Genomic DNA, 19,281 nt, shown 5'->3' on the forward strand with positions numbered 1-19,281 from the left:
TGGAAAAGGAGATTACTGTTTGAATGCATATAGGCCACTGGACTGTTGCACCATTTTTATGGTGAGGTAAATACCTTAGTGGGTTGGTATGTTCCGGTCACTGCTCAAAGCCCTGCTTGCTCGGGGATTGGAATTATGAGGCTTGCAGTTGTTACTGATCTGCAATTGTCCACTGGTGAATTGCAGTACGTTAAACCTATTAAAACTTACATTGTGAAACACACCGAATTCCAGTTGGACTTCCTCATTTCCCCATGGAAAAGTCAAAAAGAGACATTTACTGTACCTGTTTAAAACCACGCTCTAAATCATCTGCCTTTATCAGGTGCCGTAAATACCTTAAGTTCCACCTCCCTTGTTTTTATGTCCTAAGTAGGCCCTAGTCGGAGATGTGACTGTTGCTTTGAGGCATGATGACAATGTAGTGTAACGCAGACTATGGTGCTTGTAGATTATTTTACACAATGCTATTGGATAATGTTCCTATGGTGGTGTGTTTTTAAAAAAAAAAAAAAAAAAAAAAATTTAATAAAACATTTTATTGGAATTTCAACTATACCAACATACATTGTACCTTCTTTGTTAACACATTTGCCAATCACAGAGTACATAAGTATAAACCAGTGAAATACAATTACAGTTGCAGTGCATCTCTGTACATATCAAAGCAAATACTTAAATCCCCGAAACTCACTCCCACCACTTCCGAACCTCACCCAGGCGAGAAGAATACTTGTGTGCACCACTCTAGGGTGACACAACAAGAACATGTACTGCTCAGTGGTCAGGTAGAACCAGAAAGTATCATCACAAAAGTGGCGTGACCCACCATTCAGTTCCGACAGTAGAGTATTTCCTGTTCATTGATAGTGTATTAAAATTCTCCGCAGCATTGTACCTCATGGAACATTACCCTTCAGAATAAATCAGGATGAGCCATCAGACACGCTGTAATGGGGCTCCAAAAATCTTTAGGACTGGAGGATTCCGGTAACTCTTCCTCATACACTTGTGATGTTGAAATTTAATGGTTTAACATTTCAAAAGGGTAAATGTTTTGAAGCATTGTTTCTATGTAGCATGTAATGTTGTGGTGTATGAAGTTAAATCCATGTCCCTAAAACTGATCCTAAAGGGCTTGATGTTAAAGGTCGATAACCACACAAAACAGTGCAGTTTAGCAATTGCATGCATATAATCTTAGACATTAAAGTTAAACTTTAATCTTCTTGTGAAAGCAAGATGGGGGAAAATGTGTCCTTGCTTGTTAATGTTGCAAAACGATTTTGTTTATTCTCTGTAATAATTTCTGACTGAAGATCTGCCCCCAAAAAGTAATTTGCATAAACTATAAATGTTATGGACTACAAAGGTAAACTTTTGTCGATAAGGAGACCCATAAAAATAGATACCTTGAGGGATGTAACGGGCAGGTTGGTGAATTGGGTCAATGTAAAGAGGGACTGAATACGAGACAAAGTTCAGACAGGATTACCTGATAGGTTATATTCCATGTAATATAAGGACTAAAGTACCATCAAGCACAGATACTTCAAAGTTTTAGAATGTCATGTCGTCGTTTTTGGACCTTGACCATGTTAGTCACCTGTGCAAGACTGCACTGCAGAACGTCTGTTACCCTAAACCCGATATCCTCTGAAAGTGTCTAAAGCCACCCTACTATTAACTTTTGTTTATAGGATGAAAGACCCTCACACACTGTTTCAAAGTTTCAAATAAGCTTTATTCGATATTTCATAAAATATCATACAAGCATACAATTACAGAAATAATTTAAAACAAACAATTTGATCAATTCATTAAAATAAGGAAATAGAAATGAAAAAGTGTATCGGAGAAATCATAACCATTTAAAAAGCAAGATCAGGAGAACCAATCGATTAGGCCTTGATACATAAAGAAAAATGACATAGCATGTACGACAAGATACATAAATACAATTATTAAGAACATATTGGGCTTTTTCCATTTTACATGCCTGTGTATAAGAGTAATAACACGTGGTAACCAGAGTCCCCTTTCACCAAGTGTTATTGTTCAATACTCTGGGGCCCGGGTAAAAATCAAACAAGTCCCAAGTAGAAATAGGGCCATCTCCAGGTTTTGGTTGAGAAAGTCTTAAATAGGGGACAATGTTCCTGTGTTTAAATCTGATTAATATCAGGTCTCCCGAAATGTCTTTAGGCAATCTGCCTAACCACCCCACCCTCCTGACGCTCAAAATTCCGCCATCTAAGGCGGGCGGCAGCGGTCTGTTGTTGTTAAGCCAAAAGATGGTCTTATTTAGCAGATCCTCACTTGTTTCGTGATTGCCCTGACCAAGTTCAGGCACCCCGGAAAGAACGGACACGTAGGGGGCAGCTTCAGGGGGTAAATTAATTCGATGCCTTCTTACCTGAGGATATCTAGAGGCTTTAAAAGGGGCACTAGTAGGCTTAGGAGTGTTATTACGGCCCCTTGGGAAGGGTATGCTCAGGGAAGAGTCAATTGTTCGTGCTTTCCTGTGTTCAATGGAAATAGGCTTGTCAGGGTTTGTAGAGGGCGTGGAACGTGGGGAAACAGCAGAATTTACAGTTGGTGGGTAAATCCTTTTTACTATTTGTTCAACACTGGTCAACCTGTCTCCCAACTCCTTAATTTTAGTGACCAGGGGTAACAGAGCAGCATTCAACAATCGCTCAAATTGGGCCAATAGGGTCGATTGAAGGGGGGGGGAACAGGATTATTTAATGTAGTCCCTGCTTTATATGGCGTTAATACAATTGGATTGGCAGGGAATGATGAGGAGCTAAAACACATTAGATCGACATTTAATGGAGTTTCCTCGTTGTTAAACAGGATTAAATCAGGGGATACAGGTACAGCCTGGGTGGTACAGTTTATGAGATCAGTGTCTTTCCCCACTCTGGGGGGGGTTAATATATCAGGGACATAGTTTGTGCGGCACACATGGTATTAAGCTCTTCCCAAATAGACATCATGGGAGGACTACGTAGGGCCCGATTACGACACTGGACAATTGAACATAAATATGTAATGTCTCTGTACCTCTTATGATAGGACCAAGTGGGGTGGCCCGCCCCGTCCTCCTCAGGTCCTCTGAGGGCCACAGAGGGCCCGCCCTTTGCCCGGGCTTAGCCCGGCGGTCCCGCGCGCGTCCCGCGGGGACAGGAGGTGTTCCGCTGTTTGTAGGCGCCTCCTGGCGCAGGCAGTCACGTCCCAGGTGCGCCTCTGCCACCGGGGCACCTGGGAATTGTAGTCTGGGTCTTGGTCTTGGTTGCCGATCCCTCACGGCGCTCGGTAGGGTGTGTGCTCCAGAGGATGGGAAAGTGTCCCGGGAGTCTGCTGGTCCCCCTCCTGTTCAGCCACAGGTCGGAATTATCCCCCACGGAGCTGTCGGTGCTCCGCTGTTTGTAGGCGCCTCCTGGCGCAGGCAGTCACGTCCCAGGTGCGCCTCTGCCACCGGGGCACCTGGGAATTGTAGTCTGGGTCTTGGTCTTGGTTGCCGATCCCTCACGGCGCTCGGTGGGGTGTGTGCTCCAGAGGATGGGAAAGTGCCCCGGGAGTCTGCTGGTCCCCCTCCCGTTCAGCCACAGGTCGGAATTATCCCCCACGGAGCTGTCGGTGCTCCGCTGTTTGTAGGCGCCTCCTGGCGCAGGCAGTCACGTCCCAGGTGCGCCTCTGCCACCGGGGCACCTGGGAATTGTAGTCTGGGTCTTGGTCTTGGTTGCCGATCCCTCACGGCGCTCGGTGGGGTGTGTGCTCCAGAGGATGGGAAAGTGCCCCGGGAGTCTGCTGGTCCCCCTCCCGTTCAGCCACAGGTCGGAATTATCCCCCCTCACACACTGTTAAATGGCTTACTAATGATTTCATAACCAAACGTGCTATAGCTCTTAGTAGTTGTGTAGTTCACGCTGATATACCACCTTCCTCCTGTGTGAAGACAGGCCCTGTGATGAAGCATGACACCTACTTGAATTGCGTTACTCACACATTATTAAAGAGTTTGTAGTTTAGTTTTAAAAGGTTTAGAGCCATGCTAAATTTTCATGATCTCTGCATAATGTACTTTCATAATCTAACCTTAAATGACTTAATTTATGTAGTCATAGGTGGTTATTGGGGGGGGGGGGGGGGCCTGCAGCTACTTCGCAGGGCGGGCCCTCGAGTTTCTTTACACCACTGCCTGTTGTGAATTGTGAATCACCCTTCATAGATTCCTCCTTCCAGGCGTCAGTCAGATTGTCAAGCTTCTCTTAGAAACAGTAGTTTTCTCCTTGTTGCTTCACTGCCCAAATCGGTCTGCATGGGGAAAAATACTTGTTTTGCCTTTTTGATCTTCAGTAATTTCCACAATTTTATATGTTGGAGTATTTATATAGGGTGTGTGGACTTAGTTCTTGGAAAAATACACATTTTGTTATGGAACTCATTGAGTATTATTTGAGAGACTCCACCAGGATATTTTTAAAAAAAATAAGGACTTTGGGTGCATAGTCATAGAATGCCTACGTTTTCAAAACCTAATATGTTAAAGCATGAGTTTGTTACTTGCTGGAAAGGTGGTGACATTTTCCAGTTTGACTATGGTGTGTTAATGAAACCACACACTCGTCTTAAGATCGTGTTTAGTCTTTCAGTTCATCTAGGGATGGAACCCAAAAGAAGAAGCTTGTTGCATCTTGAGTTGTTTTTGAAGGGTAGGGATCAGAGTTTGGATATGTACAGGAAACCCGGTGGGAAACAATGTTATTGGGTAAGCCCTGGAGTCTAAATAGATATGTGGCCCCTTGTACTGCTTCCTGAATATCCGAGATGAGTGTAAGTAAACAGTGATCTTTGAATATTTGATTTAGCCTGCTTAAAACTATACAAGGACCCCATCAGACCCGTTTAAAGCTGCTGCATCTGTGCTGTGTTGTAGCTTGTATCATGGCTGGCAGTACTGTAAGAAGACCATGAGCTTGCCAGGAAATTGAGGTGTAGTTGGTTAGGTCATCCGGGTAGATAAAGACCTTCTCTAGGAGTCCGTAGATATTTCTTGTATTTATAAGTCTGGGTCCCTGATTTATCCAGGAATTCGATTTTATTAAGAACTCCCTCATAACATGAGGTTGAGTCCAGGGTGGGGTGAGGAAGCAACCTATTAAAAATGCCACATAACATGGGTGTGGCTTCCTCACCAGAATTTCTGGATTTAGGATTAGGGCCTAGGGTTGTTACACACAGACATATCTGTTCTGTCTATACTTTTTTTCTGGCTTGTGCTCTTTGCGTTTAGGGATGATCAGAAGGGACCCGAGTGCTTCTCTGGGGGATAGATCTCACTATGATAGAATGATGATGTTTTCTTTTGCGCCCTTTAGTGATTTCAGGTTTGAGAAGTAATCTGCGTTAAGGGTGATTAATTGTGATTGAGTGTGCATTGCAAGTGGCAACCTGTGTGGTTGATCTTTATGACATAATGTGCTTAGTGGTCATTCTTTTCTTTAAACAAGATGATTCTTTGATTTCTTTTCTATGTAGTTGTTTATGGTTTGATCTGGTTGTGAATAGAGGTTGGAGTCGAGATGAGGTTACAGTAAGGATACTGCCAAAGTAGAGAGCCTTGATTTGAGGTAACTAGTATTTTTCATGTTGATCTGTTGGTAGTGGCTTCCTGAAATAGTCCCATATCTTGCTTAAGTAAGTACATCTGATTATTTGTATTGAAAAACCAGTGCAATACAGCCAAAAAGTGATAAAATGCATCATAAAAACCTCCAGTTTAAAAGCTAGATATAAAGCACAATTGCATAGCAGTTAAAATTACATAGAGCAGAGTTTTGCAGCACTAGTAATTAAAGTTGATGGGTCAGTGAATGAACCTGTATGTGAGTAGAGTCTTGCGGTTTACTCTTTTAAACGGGGTACCGATTTACCAGTGTGACGACTCTTCCTTTTGTTGAAACATAGAAAAGATCAAAGTGCGGTGGCAGATGGGTACAGTGTGTAGGCTGGGTCTTGGCATTTTCTTTTCTACCAGCGCAAGAAATTTAAAAAGCCAGTAGTTAAGCAGCGGGTCCTATGGCTTGAAGCAGGCCAGCACTGCCTGTCTCCGGATCCCTCTTGAGTTCTTGAGTTGAACTGAGTATTGAGCAGTCGAGTCCTTTCATCCTTCAGTTTGTTGCAGATGCAGAGCAAGTGAGGCAGCTCCTCTGTGCCTTTGCCACACAAGGAGCAGCAGATTGAGGTGTGCTCCCTCTGCCTAGGCGGAAGATGCAAAGCAGATGGGAGTATCCCCAAATGATGTTTCATGAATTTTTTGTTCGTGTTCCTAGAGTACCCTAGGCTAAAGTACTTTTGAGTGGCCAGTGTGAGATAGCTGTTGATCTTCATCCAGGCGTGGCTTCAGCCTGAGACTGTGGTCATGCCTTCTACCAGTGAGGGACTTTTGATTGATTTCCGGACCATATTTGTTAGAGCTGTATGACTTGTTGGGATGTCAAGAGTTGGGACAGCCCAGTACTTGCAAGGGATTCCTGAAGGTAACTTATGGCAGGCAATGTATTTCTGTTCTGCAACTCTTGCCAGATGCAAAAAGAAAAATTGGTGGACAGAATGTTGAGCAATGTCAAAATTTCACCCCGGTACAGAGATCTGGGCCTAAATCCATTGTTTTTTTGCTCGCCATTCCAGTTAAAACCCAGCCATATGCAAATTAGTCTTGGTCCTGCGCCCCATGGGATCAGTCCAGCCCAAACTGCCAGGCCAGGTCCTCCCTGGACTGTAAACCAGCATCCTGGGACCCGTTTCGGGGTTTCAGCCAGTCTAGCTTTACTCAAGTGGCATGGAGAGCACAGGAACCATGTCTGGGCATACCCGTGCCACTCGGGGTGACAAATGCAAAAAGAGCAGAATGTCAAACATTTACCCCAGTCCAGGAATTTAGGCCTAAACCCACCAACTCTTGCCAGAGCAGGTGGCCCAGAGTCTTGGGAAACGCGTTCCTGATCTTGTGCCAGCAGACTATAAATGCTCATTGCCAAGGACTGTTTAGTTAGTCTGAAATCCAACCGGATCTGTGCTGCGAGGGGTAGTTTGAAATGTTAAACATGATTCTGTGAGCCTCCATTTAAGTGCTGTCCAAAATCTTTGAATCTCTGCCTCTCATGGCTTCGCTTCCGTTGGTGATTGTTGGTAATATTTTAGATTGAGCTACCTGGAGAAGTGTTAGCCGCATCGGTCCTGTAGTTTTGATTTTTGTGTAGGCTTTTCCAGGCTGTAACCGATGATTTTGAGACAATTTTTATGTGTTTACCCAGTTAGGTAGACCTGTCATGGCTCAAACTCTTGCCAACCTGAATGGTTCTCCCAACAGTCTCTACTCAGGATTTAATCGCTGTGTGCTTTCCAGCTATTACTCTTTGGCTGTGTCTGTCCTAGATACAGATTTTTTTTAAATAGTGCAGGTTTACAGATTTTGCGGCAGTGGAGGGTAAAAGTTGCGCGTCTTGTACCTTTCTGCTTACAGTATTCTGACTTGAATATCAGGGTATTCTATGTGACTAATAGTATGTCAAAAGGTGCAGAATAAAATCACTCCAGCTTTACTCCTGAATTTGGCCACATCTATACCTTTAGTCTTTACTTCACACCAGACCTTGGTGGAAGTGTGTTTTTAGAGTAATGCCATTTTGAGGGAGATGTTAATGCTGTGTTGTGCAAGCTGTATCTATCGGAGTGTGCCAGCATTTGAGAAAGGTGGTATACAAAAATGTGTCGACGCCCGTTTTGTTTTCCAGGGGAGGGAACTAGGGCCATATGTACCAAGATACCCATTTGCGATTCTCAAATAGCAATTTTTAAGAAATTGCTAATTGAAAATCCCAAATGGGTGTGTATGTACAAAATCGTTTTTTTTTTTTGCGATTCCTTAATTGCGATTAGCAAATTGCGAATCACAATTAAGGAATACTTTCCCATTCATTTCTATGGGCCAGAATGCCCATAGGAATTAATGGGAAGTTATTCTCAATTTGCGATTCGCAATTTGCTTATCGCAAATTGAGAATTTCAAGGGTGCAGGGGTGTCCAAAGGACACCCTGTTGCACCCCTGAAATATGCATGGGTGCACATGTGGCGCACATACATGCCCCAAGGGCATGTATGTGCGTCACATGGCACTTTGAAAAATGCAAAAATGAGCATTTTTCAAGGAATTCGCAAGTTACCACCAACTAGAAGTTGGTGGTTATTTGTGATTCCTTAAGGGCATTTTGCTATTTTTTTTTTTTGCTACATACATTGCATTTAAGGAATCGCAAAATTTGCGATTCCTTAAATGCAATTGCGAAATAAGGAATCACAAATTTTGCGATTCCTTATTTTGCACCAGTTTTGCTTCATACATTCCATTTAGCTAATTCGCATTCGCAAAGGCTGAAATTCTGCGAATTTCAGCCTTTGCGATTGCGAATTTGCATGATCCATATGGCCCCTAGAGGCTAAGGGGTCTTTAGGGTGAGCTGGCCTCCAAATTAATGTTACACACAATTTAGCTAGCCGAGTAATCCAATTAGTTGCATTAGGTTAGTGTCCCTAAAAGCACTACCTAATCGTAGTGCAGGGCATATCAAAAAATGTAAAGGGGTTGTTCTACCACACCACCAGGTGTCATGCTTCATGATAGGATGGCCCTCTCTCGCTAAAAAACAGGTTTGATAGAGAGTGGGCCTACACCTGAAGACAGGGAGGTATTTCTCATTTTTAGTGGGGGGCCTGCGTGAGAAGTGAGTTTAAAAACTAATGTGGTGTCCCAGATTACATTTATTCATAGGACACATTACTTGGTCTTAAAATGAAAAATGTGGGGTTTAGGGGAACTATTACCCCCATCCCACGGTTACCGTCGGCAACATGTTTCTGCCGATGGCTCTACTGAGTCCGCGGCATTCTTCAGGATTAACAAACTGGCTCCTGATGAGGCACTGTACTAAGGATTGCCTTGTATTTAGGGTGACCTATGCCTACCTCCAACCTAACGCTTGGTTCATAGATACCTGTGAATATATAAATAGTTCATGGTGTAGTGCCTTAATTAAAACGAGGACATGAGTAACGGTGTATATATATGAGTGCTTAAACAGTATTGCATGCTGGTGTGATGTTGTGACACTGCAAACGTGAAGTAATAGTAAAATTCTATAATCCATTATGAGACCAGCTCACAACTGTACCCCAATATAGGGTCTTCAATGCCCCATCGAAGAAGGATTTTAGGGACCGCTGTAGCCACACTCTAGGGGAATTCATCATATTTCAAAGTTAGAAATGTATATATTTTGGAAATATAAGCATACGTTAGACCATCATTCACACTCCTACTGCTTCAAGGTGCGCCCCTCGCTGTTCACCTACGTGTGTCCATTCATTCCTTCGCTACGATGTCGGAATGGTAGGGCTGAGGTGTATTTAAGGTGTTGATCAACAACAAACTTAGGGGTCTAGTTAGGAATCAAAATAGTGATCCCGTGCTTATTGTAGCCATGTCAACAGTACAAGGGTACAATAATAGTAAACCTAACAAACCAGATCACAAGATGTGAAGCACCAGTAAACGCAAGTCACCCCTGGTTGAGGATTCCCATCAAAGATCTTGTATGAATCAATATTATCATTTGGTAATCCTTATCGGGTATTGTGTCTCTTGATCATTGAGACCAGCATACCCAGATAGCCAGTTCGGGGTAGCGACCCACAATCACTCGGTATTACCACATGATGTTGATGTGAAGGGAAGTGCAGTGTAAATAAAGATAAGTGGTGATTAAAAAAGGATAGGGAGCTTAACCAAAACTAATTTTATTAAATGTTAGCCCCTTCCCCATTAAAAACAAGAACAGTATAATATCGTCATCGCAGTCCTCACAAATAGCTGCGGGGAGACCAACATGTTTCAGCCACCACGGGTTAATTCCTCAGGCTTTCGTCAGGGTCTCTGTTCTATGAATATACTACTGCTTATAAGTGAATAAAGTGTGAAATTTTTTTTTTTACAAAAAAACACACACAAGTGAAAAACCAGTAAAGGATATAGTGTTCCTTCAACTGTGTCAACTCCTCTCTTCGGCACCTGGTTGAGTAAATACTGTATGTGGAGGACAAACGTACAAGTAAATCACAATCAGCTACACTGGTCCGTTATGAACAAAATACATTGTTTCTCACCCTTATGCAACTTCTTTACTCACCCAGAGTGTCCGGGGAGTGGACCTCACCTCTTCCTGGACCTGGCTCAGGATATGTGAGACCCCGCTCTACAATAACAGAAACCGACTCCGTAAGTATCAAAAACCGAGGGATCAGACATTAATCTGCTCTGGCAATGTACATAATACGAAATCACAAGGTCTTCTGTGTATGGAGCTCATTAACAAACATCAAAAGGTTCCCAGGTACAACCTACTATCCATTCCACTGTCAATTATAGGCTGAGTAAACATTAGCACTATATGACTAAAGCCAACAATCAAATCGCAGATTGAAAAAAGCGCCTGGTATAAAGCTAGTAAGAAACGGTAGAAATGGGTTCCTACCTGTCCGTCGTTGTCTCAGGCAGTGACTGAGTCAGGGGGAGGCACAGACACTCCTTCGTTCTGACTATTTCACTGTTCTGGTATTGGAAAGCCACCCAATCGGTGCCTGTAAAGGAGGGGCTGACCCGATCGCCGCCTATGCAGGAGGGGCTGAAGCCATCGACTGGGGTGACTTATATTGCCTGCCACCTTCAATTAACACACCCGCTGATATCAAGAATCGATTCATACCCGGAGATAGCAGGTCAGTGTCTCATATCTGAATGCCGGGTCGTGGGACTCGCGCAACCTCGCGAGACTTCCCAGTATAGAACTACAAAGTGACGTCACATCTCGTTTCGATGTAGTTTCATTAATACAACTTCCGCCTCCCGATACATACACAGAGTGCGCTGGGAAAAAGCAGAAACTACCAGATGACGCAAGCCTGCGTCGATCGGTAGTTTTTTCGGGGATGTAGTAATAACAAACTATTGCCCGCTTGAGCCTTAAGAGTGTCTAAATCTCTTCCCAAATGTACCTGGGCAAAGACCATTTGTTCGAGGGAATGTATTAATGTATGGTTTAATCTGCAGACCAAGAGAAAAAATACTCCTCATTCATCTACCATACTATTTATACTGTCACCTCCCACTGAATAGTAGGGCTCAGATTAATTATTAACGAGCATAGGGAAAAAAAAATGTGTTTAGTGATTATGCATATTAGTTGTATTGCTTCTTACAATCCTCTATATAAGAGGTCTAGTCATCACCATTGTTTAACCCTTTAAAGTATACATCACATGACGGTCACCATACTCTCGCCTGCATACAAATATATTCAAGACAAATGAACCAGGGAATGTCATCGTTCAATCCTTGTCTATCTGTCCCCAATTTGAAAACCCACATTTGTTCACGAATGAACAGGTATCTAGACACATCACTCACATGTGGTGGAATATATGGTTTCTCCAAGACATGCCACTTAAAGTCTGTTTCTGCATGATTATGTGTGATGAAGTGCTTGTTGAGTTTAGAAATGTCTTTCTTGCAACGGAAAGTACTTTTGTGCTCCTGCATCCTCACGCGCACCTTCCTCGTGGTCATGCCCACATACCGTTCGTTGCACGTGCAAGTAATGAGGTAGATCAAGTTGGTACTATTGCAGTTAGAAAACTGCTGCAGTTCCCAAGGCCGATCAGTACCAATGTCCACACTTGTGATCTTAGTAGTTAGAGGGCAAACAGAACAACCTCCACATGGATGGTGACCTACCACCGGCGGTAGGTCCCATAGAGTGCCTATCTCTCTCCTGGGTGTGACTTTAGGGCGAGTGTGTACCAGACGATCCCTCAAGTTTGTGGAGCGTTTGAAGGCAAAGAGCGGAAACGCAATTTTTTCTTTACCACTGTTCAGAATTTTCCAATGTTTTTTGATCACTTTCTGAACATAATTCGATTTAGTGTTAAAGGTACTCACTAAAGTTAACCGATCCAGTGGTGGTTTCTCTGCACGAGGTTCAAGTAGTGCAGCACGATGGTTATTTGCTGCTCGTTTATATGAGCGCTGGACCAGTTTTTTAGGGTAATGTCTCTCAGCCAACTGCTTGGATAGATCATCTGCATGGCGTTTAAAAGTTTCTGAGGTAGAACAGTTCCGATGAACTCGAAGAAACTGTCCGAAGGGCAGATTATCCCTCAGTGACTTGGGGTGCTGACTTTCGTACAGGAGAAGGGAATTCCTTGCCATTGGCTTGCGGTATAGTTCACTCTCCAAACCACTCGCGGTGCTGTAGATCGAGAGGTCCAGGAAAGGAAGTCTCTCTTTACTCATTTCAATAGTAAAGCGAAGGTAGTTATTCTGACTATTAAGCCATTGGTGAAACAATAGGACCGATTCACTAGTCCCTCTCCAAACCATCAGAATGTCATCGATGTATCTTTTCCACCAAATTATAGATGGAAAAAAAGGGGTTGGTGGAGTGCAATACTGTGGTTTGTTCGAACTCATGAACGTATAGGTTCGCCAGGGAAGGGGCAGAAATACTGCCCATGCTGGTCCCAGAGACTTGGTGGTATATCTGGTCCTCATACATGAAATTTATTTCTTTCATGGCTATGGTAGCCAAGGCCATAATGAACGGCACCGGGGTGATGGAGTCCAATTCCGATTCCTCCAGGATGGATCGGATGGTATCCAAGGTAGCATCCTGGGGAATGGAGGTATACAAGGACTCAACATCAAGCGAGACTAGATAGTCAGTCTCTCGATCAAAGACTATATCGGGGATCACTCTCAGGACATCAGTAGTGTCCTTGAGAAACGTCGGCATCGTCTGTACCAACGGTTTGAGGAAATAATCCGCAAAAGCTGAGAGAGGTTCAAGGTGTTCCCTTTCACGGGGGAAGCGAGTTGCACTGCACCTGCGGCTAGTTTAGTCAGCGCAGGTGCGTCTGCTCGTGATCCGGTGTCTGATGCGCCGCCTGCTTGGAGGATGCATGTAGATGTAGCGTTATCAGCCGGCGTGCGCATCGGATCCAACAGTTTTTTCTGTGTGGACAGCTGTTAGTTATCCGGTGTCCCAAGAGCTGCCTGGCAGGTAGATGCATGATGACGTAGCATCTCCGGCCGGCGTACGCATGGTGTTCAGCAGTTTTATTTAAATGGGTTATTGTCCCATGTACACGGCAATAAAGATACTTAGTCGATTTTTCCGGGGGCTCGTGAAAAGCATCCGGCGCCTTCTATTCGTGCCAAGCTCGCATATTTTACACAAATCCCAAAAATAAATTGTTTTAAAGAGAATAAATTAACGGATAAGCATTTACAATCTATCGGACCGTACGGGTTGTCTATCATTCGGGGGGTGCCTGAGCCGTAAAATGAATTCAGTAACTAGATGCATATGATCCATACTTTTTGTTTACATCATAGTAGATTTTTGATACACTTGTATCGCAGAATGCCAGGGTTTTTAACCTTTTCAGGGTTTAAAAAATGTTTAGGCAATGCCATACTGTGTCACAGGGCAGATTTTTACAATGTATTTATTTTTAAATTTGTAACGCGCATAGCTACTCCAGGGAGTGTCCCGATGCGAGCCAGAGAAGCGATTGAAAGTTGAAGGAGACCTTAAAAGAGAGGTTTTGAGCTTTTTCTTAAAAGTGACTAAATCTTGAATGCTGCGTAAGGCCAACGGGAGGGCGTTCCAGGCGAGAGCAGCTTTCCGAACAGCAGAGTTCCCGCCAAGCCTTTGACGGTTAAAGCGAGCTGTCTGCGCAAACCCTTGTGAAGACTAGCGCAGTTGACGACCTGGAACGTAAAAGCAAAATCTCCTCTGGAGATAAGTAGGGCCCCCGGCCGTAAAGAGCACTGTGGGCGATCCTCAGAATTTAAAATTTTACTCGAGCCTCCACCGGCAGCTAATGCAGAGAGCGCAGATTAATTCGCACACTACTCCTGCGGGAAAGACCCAGCAGGAGTCTGGCAGTCGAGTTTTGAACTATCTGGAGTTTATTCAAAAGATAGCTTGTGATGCCAGCGTACAATGCATTGGCATAATCTAGGCGAGAGAGAATCAGAGTGCGAACAACAGTTTTCCTATCCGCCTTAGGGAGGAGAGGAAGAAACGTCCTAATGTTTTCAAGATGCCAAAAACATATTCCCGCTAACTTTTTGACCTGGACAGAAAAGGTCAGGTTCTCCTCAAACCATACCCCCAAATTCTTAGCCCAGCCAGCTTTTGTACTGGGCAGGGGGGAGCCAGGCGGCCAAAATATTGTGTTTAAGTTCTATATAAATCAGTATACAATCCATAGCCTGTGTCATAGTGCTAGGTCTGTTACTGGAACACCCTGATATTTTCTGGTTACATAAGAGTGTAGGGGGAGGGGTGGGTGGGATGGCACATGTTTACCAGCTAGATTTATGCACCTTGTGTTGTTTTTCATGGCCCTTTATGGAATTTGATGCCAGGGTATTTCGTCATTCAGTCCTTTCTCCCATGTCCTCAGACTATACACACATCGTTGTTCTCGGGTCACGTTTTTTTATCAATGACCTGGTGGTTCATATTTATTTTTTCAAGAATCACCCACATTATGTCCACATCTCAATGTCCTTTTTCTAGGTAGTGGCATGTTCATTTCGTATTGTTTTTGCATCGGATCATACTTCTGTGTTCATTGATTAGAATTTTTATGTTTCGTGTCGTCATTCTCACACAGAATAGGCTGCACAGGCATGTTATTAGGTAAACAATATTTTCACTGTTGCAGTTAGTTAGGTTTTTTTAGACTCCATGATCTCCCTGTCAACCTCTTAAATGGTTTTAGGGACACTGTAACGTAACTTAATTTATTAGATTAGTTGTGTAGCTAAATTGTAACAGGTATACAAAAATGACCATTTCTGAATCCAGAAGTTAACATTTTATGTTTTAAGAAAATGATGCCTGACTGATAGTGGTATTATCCTTCTGGAAACACTTATCTTCTGCACCACCTTGAAGTTTCACATATGATTTTAGTCTTTGCTTCAGTATCATAAGCAGTTAGACTAAGGGGGACTGAATGATGGTTTGATGTTAACCAGCTGTTTTTAGGTGTAGGTTGACCGCGCAGCTAGCTGCAAGACCCATTGCTTAAAATCTACATTGACTGGACTTTCGGGGAGAAATTGTCAACACTTCTTAGTTCAGCCCAGAGAAGTATTTCTGTTTCACCGGCATATTGTTGGTTGATTGCTGTACTACGCTGCATAGTCCATGCACTGCATGAGGGACATCACACTTCTTGCCACATTCAATTCTTTATTTTTTTTTAAATGCTCTTTTATTGGTTTTCATAGTTCTAGTAATAGGTAAGGTTTCATCCTCCTTGGTAAACATTTGTATTAACGTTGAATGTGGCGTTTTTCACCAATAGGTCAAGCAATTTGGTATCAAATATTTTGGCTGCTTCTAGGCCCTCTTCCCTTAATCTCAGCCCACCCAAGTTGTACCGGCTTACTTAGTTTCCACACTTACATTGATCCCATATTATCAAGATGGCACAGCATAGAGTATGTCTAACCAATATGCAGTAGCATTAACCTTAACAGTACAGTCGCTGGGCTATCGCATCTCTACTACAAGGACCACTCCATGTTTGAAAACACATCCGGGTTGCCAATAACAATCAGACCACAGTGGCCAGGGTTCTCTATTTCTTCTACCATGAGTCAAGAAGGTACAAAGTAAGTGTCTGCCAACCCCAAAAGGTTGTCAGAGCTGCAGCCTAGTCGTCCAAGGTTGAGCGGACGCACAGGCCTCTGCACTCCTCATCCCTGAGAGCCGACTACTCCGCTGCCATCCAGCCTTTAACCCGCCACTTCCACATACAATAGGGAGGACCCTCTGTGCATTGCAGTTGCTGTCTGAGTGAGAGCTAGGACCAAATTCTGGAACTTTACAGAAACTCTTACCGATCATAGGCTAGGGTGCAAAGTTAGTAAGCATGTTTTCATCTGAAGGAGATCCCGGCTTAAGAAAATACGTCACAGATCGCACACTAACACCTTCCAAAATTGGGCCACATTAAATTCTTTCTCATTTAATGTGGATGTTAATCTGTTAATACTGCACTACGCTTTTTGGACTTTTTTTCGTCATGAATAGAGTGGGAGCCTTGCCCTAAAAAAGCCTTTTTTTTTTAATTTTTTTTTAATCATAATTGATTGCTATCTTGGGGTGGTCAGCTTATCCTGATGTGATAAATAAAAAGCAATGTGGATTTGTGTGTACCAGATGTACCATACAATCGGCAATGCCACCTCCTTCAGTACCAAGTCCATCACCATTACTACTGCACTAATTCCCACCTCGCCATATCTCTAGGAGAACCACCACCAAGTATTTGCAACGACAACCGGTCTACCTTTATTGTGCCATTGCATAGAAATGGCATTCGTTCATGGCTGTGTTTGCAAACGTTTATTTAAACCCTGAATTGCATGATTTGCCAATGTTTTTTTTTAACGTAACAATACTATGATTATTTGTCTCGTACAAAGGGCATATTTAATTTAAAAATACGTTTATAAACCCTTTAAGAGACATCAAATGTGTTTTCTTTCTTATACAATTGATTGTGTCTGTAATTGACTGACCTTCCATAATTCTCAGTAGTATGACGATGTTGATTCAGGGTTCAAATATTTGGATTACTGGGGAGTCATTCATTTTAAAGTTCTACAGTGTGTCTTCACTTGAAAGTGTACAAGTGTTGTACAAGTTAACCACTATTACATGCAACATCCGACAAATCCTCAGACTTCAGTGAAGAAACAAAACCAAGGAATGGACATTTTGGTGGGTTGGTAAAAGGCTACACTTTGGGAAGATGTAGTTGTCAACAAGGTCGCCAGGAACAGTTCCAGAAGAGGCTGACAGCCCCTGAAAATGATTAGTGCTGAGCATAGGAATTTCTGAATCGGGTGATTATGGGGATTGATTTATAGATTCACAGTGCAATGGATTGTTTTGCATGTTGTGATTTGCGCTGTAACTCTAACTTTGGAGGTTCTATTCGGATTTTACAAGATCCAACAATATGTTTCGATGGGCTGCAGCTCACACTGTTTTCACACAGTTTAGCATTAAATCTACAACGGTGCAACTAAGTGCTTTCTAAGTACTTTTGGGAATGACCAACATCGCCACATTTGTAGGGTCTTCTGAACACTTCTTTTAAACTGAGGTTTTTTTTCTCAGCCAGATGTATTCTGTTAACCTGTGAGTCTTGATTTTTTTTTTTTTTTTTTTAACCAAATTGCGTATTGTAATTATTTAAAGTGTTAGAATTTTCTTTTTGAAGAATGTAGGTTTTGTAGCTATGGTAATAGAAAAGTCTGCTTTCTGGAGGCAATTATCATTTACTCATTGTGCTTTGTGGTAACGGCAAGCTCCAAAAATATTTAAATCCCCAGAAACCCTGAAAAATTGTTAATAAACGCCAACACTGTAAGTACAGTTTCTTGACCAATCACTGTGCATTATCCAGTACTTTGCTCCCACTCGGTCGCAGCATGTCCTCTTTATTTGCAGTTGAGGTGGAATAAAGCTTTCAGCTTCTTATTTTCCTCCCTCCAAAATTCTCATCTGCTGTATCTTACCTTGTGAAAAGTATTAAAAAGACCAGTTTTAAATGTGGAGAGTGAAGAAGTACTTCAAGCAACTAATAAAAATACACTATTATCAATATGAAATACTTACTAGGACCCTGCAGAAATAATTGCTTCTGATGGATACCTCTTATGGGAAATTCTTAAAATATTCCCCAGGTGGCAGACTGTATCCAGAGACTTTTAGTAGCCGTGCTCATGTGCACCACTATTTGGCAGTGCATGGGTGCGGCCTGATTCCATTCCACCCCAGAAGAGATTATGGGTAGAAAAATGGCTTACTACCTCCTCATTATACAGATATCCTAACACCGTGATCCACGATATGCTACTGGGCTTGATCATTCCCCTGAGACAGAGGTAGACTCTCCACATGGGCCACCAATGGAAGAAAGTGCCTTGTCAGCAGTGATGGTTTGGAGGGCAGCCGAGATAATAGAATTACTTCTATTCTCCATTGAGACTAAAATGATTGTTTAGACAGATTCTACAGCTTGAGCTGGCAATATTTGAGCCATCCCAGATAACTCTGATGGATACCTGGACAAACCACGTTCTTGCCCATCTTAGAACAGACAGGTGGCCAGACGTCCTGGTATGGCACCCTGTGATCCACGTCCTAGTAAGGCACCCCATGATCTGGATTTTCACACTATAGCAGCCCACTTTAGAGAGCCTTATTTTCGATGCCTTGACCAGTAAGGGCAACCGTCACTTATTCCTGACCAATCCTTTGGACAGAGAATTGATCAGCATTGTCAACTTTAGTAGTAGGTTTCCTCTGCCAGTTTGGCACTGTGGTCCGTAAATGCAACTAACCCTTTTGACGAGACTGCATGAGATGAAGATGCTGTGCCAGGCTGAGTAGGGGTTGTGGCAGAAGATGAATCTTTCCTAATCCTGCCTTGGAGTGAGTTTGGCTCCAATATGCCTTGTGTCCATACGTATCCATGACTCTTGCTACATACAGAGTAAGTTGTAGGGAACTAAAATGCCTAACATACTCTAAAACCCAAACATTAATTATATTAGCGATTCTTATTATAACTTAGTTTATCTTTATTCCACCAAACATCCTAGAACTACATTATGAAATACAGTTCTTCTACTTTAAGAACAGCTATTTTTGGGCTTTTGTGAGAACCTCACTTGATCTATATGGTATTAATTGCAAATTGTTTACTGTTACTAAGCGCTAATGCTCAATAACCATTATCCTTTTTCTCCCCTACAGACAATCTTTCACAGTGACACTGAGTCCCCTCAAATAATTTTGTTTCACCCTGGATGTTAGGGTCTATTCATAAAATGACCCTTCATATTTTGCCCATTTTGTGTTTATACATTTTTTTTCTTTACGTTCCCATAGAAACCTACCATAGCCTCTCTCCTAACTGCTCCGAATTACCGTGCTGAAAAACATTACGTTTATATACAAAAATGTACGCATCTGGAGAGATATTGCTATATCCTCACTGTAATAATGAATTCTTCCTCCGCTTCACATATTTGAATTCATATGATAAATAGCCTGTGA

At 42.7% G+C, this 19,281-nt stretch overlaps 1 protein-coding gene across 1 annotated transcript in view; it reads left to right on the forward strand.

Annotated features, from left to right (window-relative positions):
- Positions 1–19,281, forward strand: part of SHMT1 (serine hydroxymethyltransferase 1) — a 213,508-nt gene that overhangs the window by 19,306 nt on the left and 174,921 nt on the right. The window lies entirely within an intron of this gene.

The sequence above is a fragment of the Lissotriton helveticus genome, chromosome 10 (genome assembly GCF_964261635.1).
Source record: "Lissotriton helveticus chromosome 10, aLisHel1.1, whole genome shotgun sequence".
NCBI classification, from domain to species: Eukaryota; Metazoa; Chordata; class Amphibia; order Caudata; family Salamandridae; genus Lissotriton; species Lissotriton helveticus.